Raw genomic sequence first — 15,717 nt, 5'->3', positions numbered from 1 at the left:
GCGGGTATATCCTACGTGGTACTCGCTCGGCGCATCCGAGCCGTCCGATATACTTTTGGACGGCTTAGATTGAAACCTTTTCTCTCCTCTTACCCTATCACTTTCTCTCTCATTTTTCTCTCTCCAAATCTGAGCCATTCAAACAAGCAATAGACAGCTCGGATGCGTGAGCCGGCACCACGTGGTACCTGCTCGGCTCTTGAAAAATTTTCCGTTGGAATTGCAATCTGCTTTTCTGATCAGCAAGGTCAAGGTGACCTTCTAAGCAAGTAAAAAAAAAAAAGAGGTGAGCTTCTAAGCATTTTCCACTCACTCGTAGACTAGCCCGTTCCAGAACCGAAGTAAGAACTTATTTTTTGTCTAATAATAAGGTGTGTTCCACAAAAGGGTGATTAAGTACTTATTTTTTTAAAAAGTAATTTCAAGCTCAAAAATCATGTGCTTACGCAAATAATTTTACTGTCACTGTGGATCTTGTTTGAGATCTTTAATACGGTGCAACAAAAATTGAAAAATTATTTTTCATTTACATTATTTTTAAGTTTGAAAATGTGAAAATAAGCTGCTTATTTGAGTTTTGTGGAATAAAGCATCAAAATAAATACTTATAAAATAAGAAGGTTTATGGAACGGGCTGGGGTCCCTCACAACGGAAATGATGAAAGATTCCTTAAACCCAAAGACAGGCAAGCGATGAAGCTAGAAAATTCCCTTCCCTTCCCTTCCCCTTTTCCTTCCCCTTTTCCTTTGGCCGGTAAAGATTCTAATTTTTACCATTGAAAAGTTTGTTAAAGTGGGTAGAATCTATTCTTCCAATTTCCTATGGGTAAATTACCAAAATCACCTCGGGATTTTTGAAAGTTATAGATTGCCCCGATCATGTTTGGAAAACCACAAAATACCCCCTGTCTCAGAACAAATTACTCTACTGTCGTTTTGTGGCCGCTAGAAAGTTCGATCGAATCTGTCTGACATCATAAAGTTATAATTATACTTGACCAGCTTGTCTTTTTTTAGCTTGTAAAAGACAATTTTCACACCTTTGCAGCCATTCAAAAGTTATAAAAGGACAGTGTGTTTTATTGTAATTAGGATTTGATGATGTCAAACAAATTTGGTCGAATTTCCTAGCAGCAACATCACGACAAATGTGAGGGAGCAATTTGTAATTTGTAATTTTGTTAAATTACCCTTTGTTAATCGGGGGAGATTTCAGTAATTTACCCTTTGTTAATCAGGTGCTCAAGTCAATAAGTTCACAACTCGGTTACACCTCATGCTCACTATTTGTCCTTTTCTAAATTTTTGTTCGATTTATTTAATTTTTTCGGATTAATCATTCGTCTCGATAAGAGTAGTCTAAAAAGAAAAATTATGAGCAAAAATTAAAAAAAAATTAACTAAAGATGTGAAAATGCCAAACAATTTGTATTTTTTATACTTTTGTTGTCTTACATGAATTCTTTTTAACTTTGGTGCAGTTTTTTATACATTTTTTCCTCATCAAGAAGAATGATTAATTCCAAAGATTACGACGAAAAGCCAAAAAAAAAATTATGAAAAACAAAAATATAGAAAAAAAACACCAAATCAAAATTTAGGGAGAATGGGGCCTAATTTCGGAAGAATAAATTTATAATGAGGCAAATTTTAATTAGTTTTTGCTAAGTGTTGTTTTTTTTGCTAGGCGTGGTTTAAAATTGCGAGATGGGTGAAAATTGTCACGCTCTTACTCAACAACTATTTACATATCTCTAATTTCACTATATTTGCCTCAAAGTATTGCTAGTTTCCTGTTCATAGATCACGCAATATCTGTTATATATATATCCCAATAAGATACTGGTTTGTAGTGGGAAGTGTGTGTATGTGTACTGGCCTTGTGTGAGAAAAGATGGTCATCATGATACACGAGAAATTTTGGTTAATGTGTTTTTGACAGCTAGGATTTAGAGGCTGAGAAAGAGGAGAGAGAGTGGTTGGCTGAGTAGGAGAGAGTGCTTGGATTCTCCATGATTAGTATAAGATACTTTGTGTACAATTCAACATCTTAATAAGTCTCTGAATTTCCAACAGGTAGCTGATGGGTTTGGCCGAATGTTAGTCACCTCAGTCGGAATGAACACAACATGGGGAGAAATGATGAGCACAATCAGCAACGACTCCAACGAAGAAACCCCGCTACAATCCAGGCTCAACACACTCACCTCATCCATCGGGAAAGTCGGTTTACTCGTCGCTTTCCTGGTCCTCGTCGTCTTACTCATCCGGTACTTCACCGGAAACACACAAGACGAAAATGGGAATACAGAGTACACCGGCAGCAAGACCAAAGCCGACGACATCATCAACTCTGTCGTAGCAATCATAGCGGCTGCAGTGACTATAGTGGTCCTCGCGATTCCAGAAGGGTTGCCTCTGGCTGTGACTCTCACTCTGGCTTATTCGATAAAGCGGATGATGAGTGACAATGCCATGGTTCGCAAGCTCTCTGCTTGCGAAACAATAGGTTCGGCTACCACTATTTGCACGGACAAAACCGGAACCCTCACACTTAACCAGATGAAGGTGACAAAATTCTGGCTTGGCCAGGACTTTGTAAATGAAAATGGCTCCTCTTCTCTTGCAACCAGTGTTTTTGAATTACTTCACCAAGGTGTTGGTCTGAACACGACTGGTTCGGTTTACAAGTCCATTTCAGGGTCCGAATTTGAGTTCTCTGGTAGCCCTACGGAAAAGGCGATTCTTTCTTGGGCTGTTTTGGAACTGAACTTGGATATGGAGGGACTCAAGCAGAGTTGTGAGATTGTACATGTTGAAGCATTCAACTCGACGAAGAAAAAAAGTGGTGCTTTGATGAGGAAGAAGGGTGAAAACACGACGAATGTGCACTGGAAAGGGGCAGCAGAGATGGTACTGGCAATGTGCTCGAATTACTACGATGTCTCTGGAAACATCAAGGTTTTGGATGATTTTGAAAGGAAAAAATTTGATCAAATAATCCAAGGTATGGCTGCTAGTAGCCTACGGTGCATCGCACTCGCCCACAAGCAAGTTCCAGAACAAGAAAATGAAGAGGGAAAAACCCATATAGAGGAAAACTGTTTAACCCTTTTGGGGCTAGGTGGTTTGAAGGATCCGTGTCGCCCGGGTGTGAAAAAAGCTGTGGAAGAGTGTCAATATGCAGGAGTGAGCGTGAAAATGATCACGGGTGACAATATTTTCACGGCTAGAGCGATAGCAACCGAATGTGGGATACTCAAGCCTAACCAGGACATCGAAAGTGGAGCACTGGTAGAAGGGGTGGAATTCAGGAACTACACACCAGAGGAACGAATGGAGAAGGTCGACAAAATCTGCGTGATGGCGAGATCTTCTCCATTCGACAAACTCCTAATGGTGCAATGCTTGAGACAAAAAGGGCAAGTGGTGGCGGTCACTGGGGATGGAACCAACGATGCGCCAGCACTGAAAGAAGCCGATATAGGCCTTTCGATGGGGATACAGGGGACCGAAGTGGTGAAAGAGAGCTCTTACATTGTCATTTTAGACGACAATTTTGGGTCCGTGGCCACTGTTTTAAGGTGGGGGAGATGTGTTTATACCAACATTCAGAAGTTCATTCAGTTTCAGCTTACTGTGAATGTTGCTGCCCTTGTCATCAACTTTGTCGCTGCGGTTTCAGCCGGAGAGGTCCCACTTTCCGCGGTTCAATAGTTTTGGGTTAACTTGATTATGGACACATTGGGAGCATTGGCTTTAGCCACTGAAAAACCCACAAAGGAGCTAATGGAGAAACCACCAGTGGGTCGAACAAAGCCTCTCATAACCAACGTTATGTGGAGGAACTTACTCTCTCAGGCAGCTTATCAAATCGCGGTACTGCTTACGTTACAGTTCAAAGGTGAAGCGATCTTCAATGTGAGTGTAGGGGTTCGATTTAGGAGGAAGGACCTTCGCCTGAACTTGTACTTCACTTCCGCTGCTCCGTTCCTCCGCCGATGGACCTGCAACAAGTCACTAAGGCTGGAATAGCCCTGTGACCCTCCGACGATCAAGTTAGATGTAAGGAGAGTTGCTTTTAGGTCTAGGGTTAGGGGAAGATGGCATACCTCTCAAAGATGAATATCCCTTTGTATTTATAGACCTAGGTTAACTTGGGCTCCAAGCCAGTGCGTGGAGGTCACGCTTAGGTAACCGCCCTTGGTGACATCATAGATGACGCCACGGGATAAGACGGTTACGAAGCACATGGGCAGATGATCCTTTTCGCCACGTATCGCTCATGGTCCCCTCCTGCTATGCTGCATTCTGCCAAAAGTCCCAAGCGGAATGTACACCTCGGTAACTAACCGAAGTGTAAACAGGAGACTTGACTCCGAGCGAGTAAACAGAAAGATATACACAGGCCCATGTCAATATGAGGCCTCGGTTGATGGTGGTCCGGTTATATTACCGAGACGATTACCGAAGCCTCCACAATAGCCCCTCAAGTCCCTGGAGCGTTGCACCTCTGCTTCAGGGTCTTGATCCTATCGTATGAGACATCAGGCCTTGATCTTTCTTTTTAGAGAATAACCGAAGGGTGAAGTTGCTTCGGTAGATTTCGTTCAACCCGCGCCAGAGAAGAGCCACGTGTCAACTGTTGCCGAGATCTCAGAATCAAAAAGCTGCCTCGGCACGTGCCATGCCAGTTGATTGGTACGAAACGTCGCTTCGGTGACACGCGTCAACATGCCTAAGGTCCGAATATCCGGCGCCTGTCCTCGGTGCAGAGTCCTTGATACTAGCCGTTCGATGATAACACATGTCGATGATCTAACGGCTCAATGCACGACGCTTCGTTTCCCGCGCAGCTTTCCATCTCTATCAATATAAATAGGAGAGACAGAGGTGAGATCGTCACCCTTTCTTCTGCTTCTGAAGTCGAACCGCCGCCGCCGTATACTTCCAGCTTTCAGTCGAGATTTCGATCGTTTTGGTTGGGAGATCTTGCACAAACTTGAGGTATGTCGACCTTCTTGCTTTATTCTTCATGTTTTGACCATTGTTTTTGAGTTTTTCGCCATTTTCTTGCACTTATTACGGCTGAGCAACCGCTCGCCACCGTCTGGTTCAAGGCGGCGCTGGGCTTCTCCAGCGTTGTTCACGCTATTACCGAGGTCTAAACTCATCCCGAGACCTAGATTCATCCCGAGGCCAAAACTCATCCCGAGACCTAGATTCACCTTGATCCCAAGGGAAAGGACTTCTGATTTTTAGAAATTCTTCCGAGAGGGAAACGCCTTTATAGGAAACGATTGTCCGAGGACTCCGAGGAGCGATGACCATTCCGCACCGAGCGCTAGACATTGATTTTTTCCCTGAGCACATAGCTAACGGGTTTTTGTATTCCTTTCCTTGGTTAGGCAGAAGCGAATGGTCATCGAGCTTTCTTCGGACAGTTCCGGTAGTTCAGGTTCTTCTCCTATCGAAATTCCCGAGGACATTCGCCAGACACTTCGGGAGAGGGCATTCTTCCGAACTCCAATCGACTGCGTTGAACCATTTGAACCCTCGAGAGCTCCTCGTGAGGCGACGACGTTTGACTCTCAAGAGATGGAAGCCCCAAGTACCTCGAACCAAGGTCCGGGTCCGTTCGCTGATGCCCCCGAGGAGGTACGGGGACGCAGAAGGGCGATGAGGCCATGCCCATACCGAAATCAGTACTTTGACGGCTCCTCGGCTTCTTATGCTGAATTCAAGAGGGTATACAGCGTACCTCATGATGTTGACGTTCGCATTTTACCGAACAGTGATCCCAAGGATCTTCCTCACCGGGAGGGAGCACTCATATTCCCCTTGATGGCTATCACAGAGGGGGGCGTTAGATTCCCCCTTCATCAGTTTGTCCGAAGGGTTCTCCGAGCCCTCTCCCTCACGTCTTCTCAGCTGACGGTGAATTCCTACCGGATCATCACGAGCATTATAGAACTGAGGAGACAATATAACCTCACGTTCGGACTCAAGGAGCTCTTCGGTGTATACCTCGTTGGAGTTAACCGGGAGAGCGACCGTCACTACCTCTCCTGTAGGACAGGATACGACACCTTCCTTATCGACCATCTTCCCGACTCGGAAGAGTGGGCGAGTATTTATGTGTCGGTCACCGGGAATTTTATGTTTGGGCCCGGGGAGAGCGCGGACACAGCCACCACAGTTCAGTTCGAAACCGGGGCTCCTGGTCGGTAGAAGCATCTTCTTAGCTTTATTATGTTTGCACACTTTTCTTTCCTCATTGTATACTGATTCTTCCATTCTCTATCTTTCAGCCGAGGGAATCGTTGCAGAGCTTCGGGCAAGGGCTAACCGAGCGCAAATAACAGCTGCTTACGCCATTCCTATCACGAGTCGGTATGCACCTGAACTGCTCGGATACAAACCGACTTATACCGGCTATTTGAAAAAGAAGCCGAGGCAGCAAGGAGTTCCTCGAGGGGGACGAGGACGTGGCCGAGGGAGAAGCCAAGGAAGAGGAGAAGGTAGGAGAGGAGGAGCTGGGGCGACAGAAGACGAAGTTGGTGATTCTGGTCCCCGAGGCGTGATCCGAGAAGAAATCGACCGGGAGACCCCAGAAAGGACGGGACTTAGTGGAGAGATGAGCGGCCGTGGAAGAGAAGTGCTCAACCTTCGGCGCCAAAGGCCACGAGGACGGGGTGCCGGCGTCAGGACAGGCTCGCCGGGGGCTGGAACCTCGAGGGTGATCCCTGTTTCTCCTCAGGAGCCTCCGGAGAAGAGGGCTCGGACCGAGGAGGAAAGCTTCGGACGAGGAAGGGGCGGGGAGCCGATCTTGATAGAAGAAACGGGGACCCGAGGAGATGAGGGAGATGTGGAGAGCCGGGGAGGAACCGAAACGGGGACTCGTGTTCCGGCGAGGGAGGTCCCCTGGGCCCCCGAGGTTCGTCACTACTCGGGGCGCCTAATTCATCACGCCGATAGCGCGTCTTCTAACATTGGGACGGCGTTTGGGCTGCTTCGGTCGTGTATTCTTCCGAAGGATGCCCGGGCTGTTGAGGGATGCACCGTGGATCTGACAGGAGAGATAGCGCAGGCACTTCTGAAAGTAAGTTACTTCTGAAAGTTTCTTTTCTTACTCCTTTGATCGTTTTGTTGGAATTTTGATCAATTTTAATTGTGTTGGTAGGCCGGCGCTCGGGTGCTCGCTGTGAACGAACAATGCCAGGCACGAGAGCAGGAGATGGAGCTGCTGAGGAAGACTCTTGCTCAGAGAGAGGACGACCTGAAAGTGGCGAGGGAGACTTGTGACCTCTACCTAGCCGACTTTCAGCGGTGCGACCGGGAGCGGGTACTTGCCGAAGGGAGGGCCAAAAAAGCTGAGGAGGATGCTGACACATTGAGGGCTGCTGGAGCTCGGGAGGTTGAGTTTGCACGGAACAAAGGCTACGATGAAGGCTGGGATGCTGCCGGAGTGGAATATAAGAAGCAGGTCCGGGAGATAGAAGCCGAGCTTTTCAGAGATCGGTTCTTGGACGGACTTCGATACGGCCACGAGGCCTTAATAAGCAAGCTTACTCTGCCAGAGGGTTCGGAGCTTCGAACCGTGCCTGAGCCCTCTCCTGAAGAGCTCGTGCTACCGGAGGAGGAAAGCGAGCAGGTGCCGAACCAGGAGCCCCAAGCGACCGAGGAGCCAGCTGACCTTAGCGCCCCTGTTCCCTGATGAAGCATAGGAACTTTATATTTCGTAGCTCTGAAAAAGTACTTTAATTTTTGCCTGAATGGTCGGTTTACTGGACGGCTCCGGACATTTGGAGTTTGCCGTTCCAGGGATTGTAAACGTTTGATACTTGAAGTAGTACCTTTTTTTGTTTATTGTTCGTGAATGAATGCTCTTCTTTTCTTGAATGTTTTTATCTTTGAAATGCTTGTTTGATTGGTTTGCTCCTTAGGTTATAATGCCCCTGCTTCGGTGGGACTTAAAAAGTTTGTAGAAACAAGTTTAACCGAAGCGTTAACCGAATCGTTTTGCCAAGCATAAAAAAGATGTTCAATCAAGAAAAAGTGACTCGTTCCGAAGCCCCAGCTTAGTAGGACCGAATCAGAACCATTCATTGTAATGAACTTTTGACATTGCACGCCCCTGCTGATTAATAGAAATGAGCTTATCGAGCAGGCGCGGGATTGTATTACTGCTAGGGACGTAGGCCGGCGTAATGAAGTGGTATGGCTTCTGCCATAGGTTCGTGACGCGGCGAGTCCGAACAGTGAGAAATTGCTGATGGGTCGGTGTAAGGGGCTCGGAGAAAAAGGCCGAGTATCCTTACAGCGAGTGACCAGAAATTTAGACGACCGAAGAGGCCCGGGCGACTCGGTGGGGATTTTTCTCCGAGGGTATCACCTATGGGAGAATAATATCCCTGAAGTCGGTATAAAATGGTCCGGGCAAGAATAGGCCAAGTATAAGTAATTTAAACAATCAGTGTACGAATAGTGCCAAAGAGCATTCTCATTAAAACTCGGGGTATTGTCAATACATAAGCAGATTGCTTTCAAAACTTTCTTAAAAGAAAATGCAACGTAATAAGGACAAAACGGGCTTCGGTGGCCGAGCACTATCCGTAGAACTTCTTCAGATTGTTGGCGTTCCATGACTTAGCAATGGGGGAACCATCCAGTTTCTCCAATTTGTAATTACCCGAACCGAGGTGCTTGAGAACTCGGTAAGGACCCTCCCAATTGGGCATTAACTTTCGCTTTTTGGACTTCTCCACCACCTTTTTCCAAACGAGATCGTCAGGCTTAAACGACCGGAGGCGCACGCTTCGGTTGTAACCCTTTGCAACCTCCTGTTGGTATGAAGCGAGCTTTATCCTTGCGTTGTCCCGTTCTTCTTCGGCTAAATCTAGGTCCGAAGCAATGGTGGTGTTGTTGACCGACTCATCAAAATTTTCTGTTCTCATTGTTGGGAGTCCGACTTGGAGTGGGATGACCGCCTCCATTCCGAATGCCAAGGAAAAAGGTGTGCGACCGGTTGATCGCCGAGGCGTCGTACGATAGCCCCAGAGTACCCTGGGCAGCTCTTCGGCCCACTTTCCTCGCCGTGACTCGAGTCGTCGCTTTAGCCCGGATGAAATTGCTTTGTTTGCCGCCTCAGCCTGTCCGTTGCCCTGGGGGTAAGCCGGAGTGGACGTGTCCCATTTGATACCGTATTCGTCAAGCAGAGCCCGGTACTTCTGTCCTGTAAACTGCCCTCCATTGTCAGTAATTATGGCGAACGGCACACCGAAGCGTGAGATGATGTTGCGCCACACAAAGCGGATGACGTCTGTTTCTTCGATGGTTACCAGGGGCTCGGCCTCGACCCATTTCGAGAAATAATCTGTTGCGGTTAAAAGGAACTTGAATCCACCCGGAGCGACTGGGAGCTTTCCAACGATATCCATGCCCCATTGGGAGAAGGGCCAGGGGCTGGTGAGAGGGCTCAGGTCCCGGGCCGGCTGATGGATAATGGGAGCGAATATCTGGCACTTTTTGCAACGCTTGACGAACTCTTCAGCGTCCTTCTTCATTGTCGGCCACCAATATCCCTGAGTGAGGGCTCGGTGGGCGAGCGATCGTCCACCGGAGTGACAACCGCTGTCACCGGCGTGAAGCTCTTCGATAATGCCCGGAACTTGATGTGGGTGTGCAACCAATAAGTACGGCCCGGTAAACGATCTTCGGTAAAGCTTGCCGTTGGGATTGAGCCAGAAGAGGACAGCTTTGTTGCGGAGTCGGTGGGCGTCCTTTTTGTCGGTGGGAAGGGAGTCTTCCCTTAGGTAAAGGACGATTTCATCCATCCAGCTCGGACCGAGCTCTATGTTGAGTACTTCCTTCTGTAGGTCTTCGAGTTCAAAACTGGGCTTGTCAATAGAATTGAAGGAAATGGATCGGTGCCCAGTGCATGAGAATGCCGAAGCGAGACCTGCCAGGGCGTCGGCGTGGGCGTTCTGTTCCCTTGAAATATGCTCGACTCTGATTGCTTTAAAGCGTTGAATGAGCTGGACAGCGGCGCTTAGGTAGGTACGCATGCGGTCATCCCGAGCTTCGTATTCTTCAGAGAGTTGGTTAACCACCAACTGGGAGTCGCTGTAAACGACGAGCTCTTCGATGCCAATGGCTTCGGCAGTCTTGAGTCCGGAGATTAACGCCTCATATTCGGCCTCGTTGTTAGAGGCTGGGAAATTGATGGAGAAGGAGCTTTCGTGCAAGACACCGGAGGGTGAGAGAAGAACGACGCCCGCACCTGCGCCTCGGCTGTTGGATGCGCCATCGACGTACATTTTCCATACATCTCCGTGAAAGAGCTGCCAAGCTGTGCTAGGGTTGGCCTGGAGTACTGCTTCGGTGCTCGGTGGGGGTGCCGAAGCAGATACGTTGGGCGGTGTAAGCTCTGCGATGAAGTCAGCCAGAACCTGAGCCTTTATTGCTGTCCGAGGCTGAAAGTGGATTTCGAAATTGGCAATCTCAACGGCCCATTGTGAAATTCGGTTGGAGAGATCGGCCTTTCGGAGAAGAGATTTGAGGGGGAACTCGGTCAGGATGATGATGCGATGAGACTGGAAATACGGGGCAAGCTTTCGGGAGGCTGAGATTAGGGCGAGCACGAGCTTCTCCAGGGGGAGGTAGCGCGTCTCGGCGGGAGTCATGGTTTTGCTGGAGTAGTAGATTGGCTGGTGCTCCCGACCCTCCTGTCGGACGAGCACCGAGCTGACGGCGTGCGGGGAGACAGCTAGATAGAGGAACAGGTCTTCCTGGTCCCTTGGAGTGACGAGGAGTGGAGCCGTGGAAAGATACTCCTTTAATCGCTGGAGGGCTCGGTCACATTCTTCTGTCCAGTTGAAGCTTCGTCGGCTGCCCTTTAGTAGAGCGAAAAATGGCTGACATTTGTCCGAGGAGCGACTTATAAACCGATTCAGAGCAGCAGCCATCCCGGTTAGACGCTGAACATCGCGCTTGTTGTGGGGAGCCGAGAGCTGATCAATTGCTTGAATTTGGGATGGATCGGCCTCAATACCGCGCCGGGAGACGAGATGGCCGAGAAATTTGCCGGAGCTAACGCCGAAGACGCATTTCTCGGCATTGAGGCGGAGTTTGTGGCGCTTTAGTATCTCGAAGACTTCAGCAAGGTGGGTTAGATGATCACTGGCACGAAGACTTTTAACCACCATGTCGTCAATGTATGCCAGCATAGTGTCGCCCAGTAATTGCTCGAACATCTTGGTTATCATTCGCTGGAAGGTTGCTCCGGCATTTTTCAAACCGAAGGGCATTACGAGGTAACCGAAGATCCCGTGGGGGGTAATGAAGGCGGTGTTCTCGATATCGCCTTCGCTCATGGCGATCTGGTGGTAGCCCCGGTACGCATCCAAAAAGCTGAGTCGCTCGTGGCCAGAGGTGGCGTCGACAAGCTGGTCGATTCGGGGAAGAGGAAAGAAGTCCTTCGGGCAAGCATCGTTAAGGTTGGAGTAGTCGACGCAGACACGCCATTTGCCATTTTTCTTCTTGACTACGACGGTGTTAGCCAACCACTTGGGGTACTGGACCTCTCTGATTGCCCCAGCGTTTAGGAGTCGGTTGACTTCTTCAATGACGGCCTCGGAGTGAATGGGAGAGGACCGTCGTGCCTTCTGTACGACCGGTCGCTTGGCTTTGTCGATGTTGAGCTCGTGGCAGATAAAAGAGGGGTCGAGCCCCGGCATCTCGTAGGGAGTCCAGGCGAACACTTCAATGTTTCGGTTGAGAAAAGCTACCGTCTCATTCCGATCAGTGTCACTAAGTGAGGAACTGACAAGGAAGAAGCGGGAGTCGTCCTCGGTGATTGGGATTGTGGCCACATCTTCGACGGTTTTGTCGTCGGGGGATCTGCCGACGTCCTCCAAAACTGGGGCTTCTGGTGCTTCAATGAGATTCACCCGGGGGGTCTGCTTGGTGCTTCGGACAGCGTTGACGTAGCACTGCTTGGCCGCGGTCTGGTCTCCGTACAGGTCTTCCTGGTGCCCGTTAGTGCCGATGAAACGTACCACTTGGTGATAAGTGGAAGCAATCGCTTTAAGCTTATGCAGCCAGGTTCGACCGACAATGGCGTTGTAAGGGCCAGGGACGTCGACCACCACAAAGTCTATTTCAAGCGTTACCGAGCCGGCACGGACAGGAAGAGTGATCATACCGATGGGCCAGACAGGAGCTCCGTTGAAGCCGATAAGGGGAACTTCGGAAGGACGGAGGTCGGTCTCGGGAATCTTCAGATCCTTGAAAAGGGAGTAGTACATGACTTCGGCCGAGCTGCCCTGGTCTACGAGGACGCGACGGACATTGAAATTTCCGATGCGTAGCGTGACCACGAGGGCGTCGTTGTGGGGAAGTTGGACACGGTCGAGATCCTTCTCGGTAAACGTTATCGTCCATTTGGAGCCGTCGTCGGTTCTTGGGCGCTTCGGTTCGGGGCCAACTAACATGACCTGCTTGGAGGAGGAGGCTTCATTCAATTCTGCCCGGATGACTCGGGCGGCTTCGGGGTTCAAGGGACCGTGTATGACGTTGATTGTCTGTACCTCTTCCTCGGTATGTGATTCGGTCCTCTGTGTCCGAGCCGTCGTCTTCTCGTGATCGATGAAGTTGCCGAGGTGGCCACCAGCAACAAGCTGTTCCAAGTAGGCCTTGAAGGGCTTGCATGCTGTGGTGAAGTGACCTTGCTCGCTATGGTAGCTGCATCGAACGATGGGATTCTTGATTTTCCCATTTTCGGTTCCGAGCTTTTGATTGGGGAAGGAGAAGAAGGGCTGATCCTTCACTTGATCAATGATCCGGTAGATGGGAATGGTGAAGACGGTCTTTTCGGCGTTGAAGTCACTTGGCTTCGGACCCCTCCTTGGCGACTGCTTGATCGTGTTGACCTGTTTCTTCGGGGTTGAAATAGGTGCGGAGGCCGGTATGGATACCGAAGTGTTCAACGCTTTTGAACTTGTAGGCTTCCCGATGCCTCTCTCTGCCTTGGACTCGATGAGCTGACACCAGTTCTCGATTCGAGTCATAAGGTCCTTCATAGAGTTCGGCTTATGGCGAGCGAGGTCATCGTAGACTTGCTCGTCCTGGGATGTGAGACCGAGCTTGAATCCTCGGGCAGAGATGACACCGTCGCAACCTTCTATCTCATTGAACAACTCCCAATAACGGCCGGCGTACTGCCGAAGCGTTTCGTCGTTCCTCTTACGGAGGGCTAAGAGGGAGTCGATCTCCTTTTCGTGCTTGTTGCTTGTTACGAACCGTGCCATGAAGGCGTCACAGAGGGAATCGAACGAGGAGATTGACCGAGCCGGGAGTTGATTGAACCAGGTGAGGCCCAGGTTGCCGAGGCTTGCTGGAAACACTTTGCACAGGAAAGCATCGTCCGAGGGTTCATTCCGAAGAAAGAGAGACATGACGGTTTTATACTGGACCAGATGAGTGTACGCCTCGGTCTTGCCGTCATATTTTGCGAACTTGGGTTGGGAGAATCCTTTGGGTGGGGTAACCGAGTCGATCTCTCTTGTGAATGGAGAGGTCGAGAGTCGTGCAAGTCGCGCATCGCGATGAGGTCGGATCGAACGGTCGGGGCCGTCTGGACGCTCAGTCGCTGTACGCTTCTTGGGGACGAGTTTGTCCAATCGTCCGTGCTCCTTTCTCTTTGGATCGATACTAACCGTTTTTCTGGGAAAACGCTCCTGGCGATGATGTCGGTAGCTATCCCGAGCGGAAGCCTCGAGGCGCTCGGTGACCGGGCTCCTGCTGTTTGCGCCGCCAGGGTGCGAGACGATGGGACTTCTGGCTCGGGGGCCCTTCAGGCGCTCCCGGTATCCTCTAGTCTGGATCTCGACAAGGCCGTCATCTCCCCTGGATGCCCTTGTGAGGCTAGGGGTAGATTCCCGGCCTGTCCTGCCCACAAGGACGGAGTGGGTGGAGGAGGCAGAGACGCTCCCACCACCGAGCCTGTCAAAGGCCGATGGCCTCCTTCGAAGTTGCGCAGGAGAGCGAGAACGGTCCCTGCGCGATGTTTCTCTTGGGGCTCGTGTGTCCACCGGTCTTGGTGACTCAAGACGATCCTTGACTGAAGGACGGGATCTGTGCTCTAGCAGGTGACCGGCTTCGTGACTGCGTGGGGGGGTGCGACGGTTTGTTCTTCCGCCGCGGCTCCCGGAGGAATGAGATGGGGAGATGAGGAGATGTTTGATCTCTGCCAACTCGTCTCGGACGTGTCTGTCGCGGTCTACAACCGTCGTGAGATCATCGATTTTGCGCTCGAGATGGCGGATGTAGGAGTGGAGCTCGGAGGATGGGCCTGCGTCTGGAGCTGATGCTCCGGCGCCAACTCCGATGGATATGTGGTTCTTTCCATGGGCCGCCGCTCCTCCAGAAGCCAGGCTGTGGTCCACGAGGGAACCGAGCCCGTGGGCGGTACCACCGTGATGTGCGTCGTCGATCTCCACCATGTTTGATTCTAGATGTTTTAACGGAGCAGATGGGGGGAAGTGAAAGTTGAAAGGATGGCTAGTTCCCCAGCAGAGTCGCCAATTGTAGGGGTTCGATTTAGGAGGAATGACCTTCGCTTGAACTTGTACTTCACTTCCGCTGCTCCGTTCCTCCGCCGATGGACCTGCAACAAGTCACTAAGGCTGGAATAGCCCTGTGACCCTCCGACGATCAAGTTAGATGTAAGGAGAGTTGCTTTTAGGTCTAGGGTTAGGGGAAGATGGCATACCTCTCAAAGATGAATATCCCTTTGTATTTATAGACCTAGGTTAACTTGGGCTCCAAGCCAGTGCGTGGAGGTCACGCTTAGGTAACCGCCCTTGGTGACATCATAGATGACGCCACGGGATAAGACGGTTACGAAGAACATGGGCAGATGATCCTTTTCGCCACGTATCGCTCATGGTCCCCTCCTGCTATGCTGCATTCTGCCAAAAGTCCCAAGCGGAATGTACACCTCGGTAACTAACCGAAGTGTAAACAGGAGACTTGACTCCGAGCGAGTAAACAGAAAGATATACACAGGCCCATGTCAATATGAGGCCTCGGTTGATGGTGGTCCGGTTATATTACCGAGACGATTACCGAAGCCTCCACAGTGAGTTCGAAAGTCAATGACACAATGATCTTCAATGTCTTCGTGCTGTGTCAAGTGTTCAACGAATTCAACGCGAGGAAGCTCGAGAAGAAGAATGTGTTCGAGGGAATTCACAAGAGCAAGTTGTTTTTGGTGATTGTTGGGGTGACAATTGTGCTTCAGGTGGTGATGGTGGAGTTCTTGAAGAAGTTTGCGGATACGGAGAGGTTGAATTGGTGGCAGTGGGGAGTTTGCGTTGGATTTGCTTCAGTTTCTTGGCCTATTGGATGGACTGTCAAATGGATTCCTGTTCTAGAGAAGCCATTTCTCAGCTATCTCAAATTGGGGAATTCAAAAGCTCTGTGAATAAGTTTGTGTTGGGTTTTTGGTGTTTGATTATGTCGTAGGTGTCGGTAGTTTATCTAAGGGAAGGGGAGTTCAAGTTCTTTGATGTGTAGTTTATTTTATTTAGAACAATACGTCTCTTTGTTATGGAACTGGAGAAATAAGAAATCATGCATACAACATACTTATTAAGAAATGACTTGGTTTCATTACCAGCTATGTAATAATATTTGTTGGAATATTTATCATAG

The 15,717-nt window shown here is 49.6% G+C and overlaps 1 protein-coding gene and 1 pseudogene across 2 annotated transcripts in view; both read left to right on the top strand.

Moving 5' to 3' along the window:
* The window catches only part of LOC131316802 (putative calcium-transporting ATPase 13, plasma membrane-type), a 65,426-nt pseudogene extending 49,709 nt beyond the window's left edge, over positions 1-15,717 (top strand).
* LOC131316801 (putative calcium-transporting ATPase 13, plasma membrane-type) overlaps positions 1-15,717 on the top strand; it is a 34,749-nt gene extending 19,032 nt beyond the window's left edge. The window contains exon 4 of one of the 2 annotated variants that reach the window (XM_058346248.1): positions 15,559-15,717. The gene's annotated coding sequence lies outside the window, so the exon portion shown is untranslated. Of the gene's footprint in view, positions 1-15,492 lie in introns of both variants that reach the window. The other variant, XM_058346249.1, reaches the window with a different exon arrangement.

This window comes from Rhododendron vialii, chromosome 2a, assembly GCF_030253575.1.
Source record: "Rhododendron vialii isolate Sample 1 chromosome 2a, ASM3025357v1".
In the NCBI taxonomy this organism is placed as follows: domain Eukaryota; kingdom Viridiplantae; phylum Streptophyta; class Magnoliopsida; order Ericales; family Ericaceae; genus Rhododendron; species Rhododendron vialii.
The sequence above is the reverse complement of the archived record's forward strand: the minus strand, read 5'-3'. Positions and strand labels throughout refer to the sequence as shown.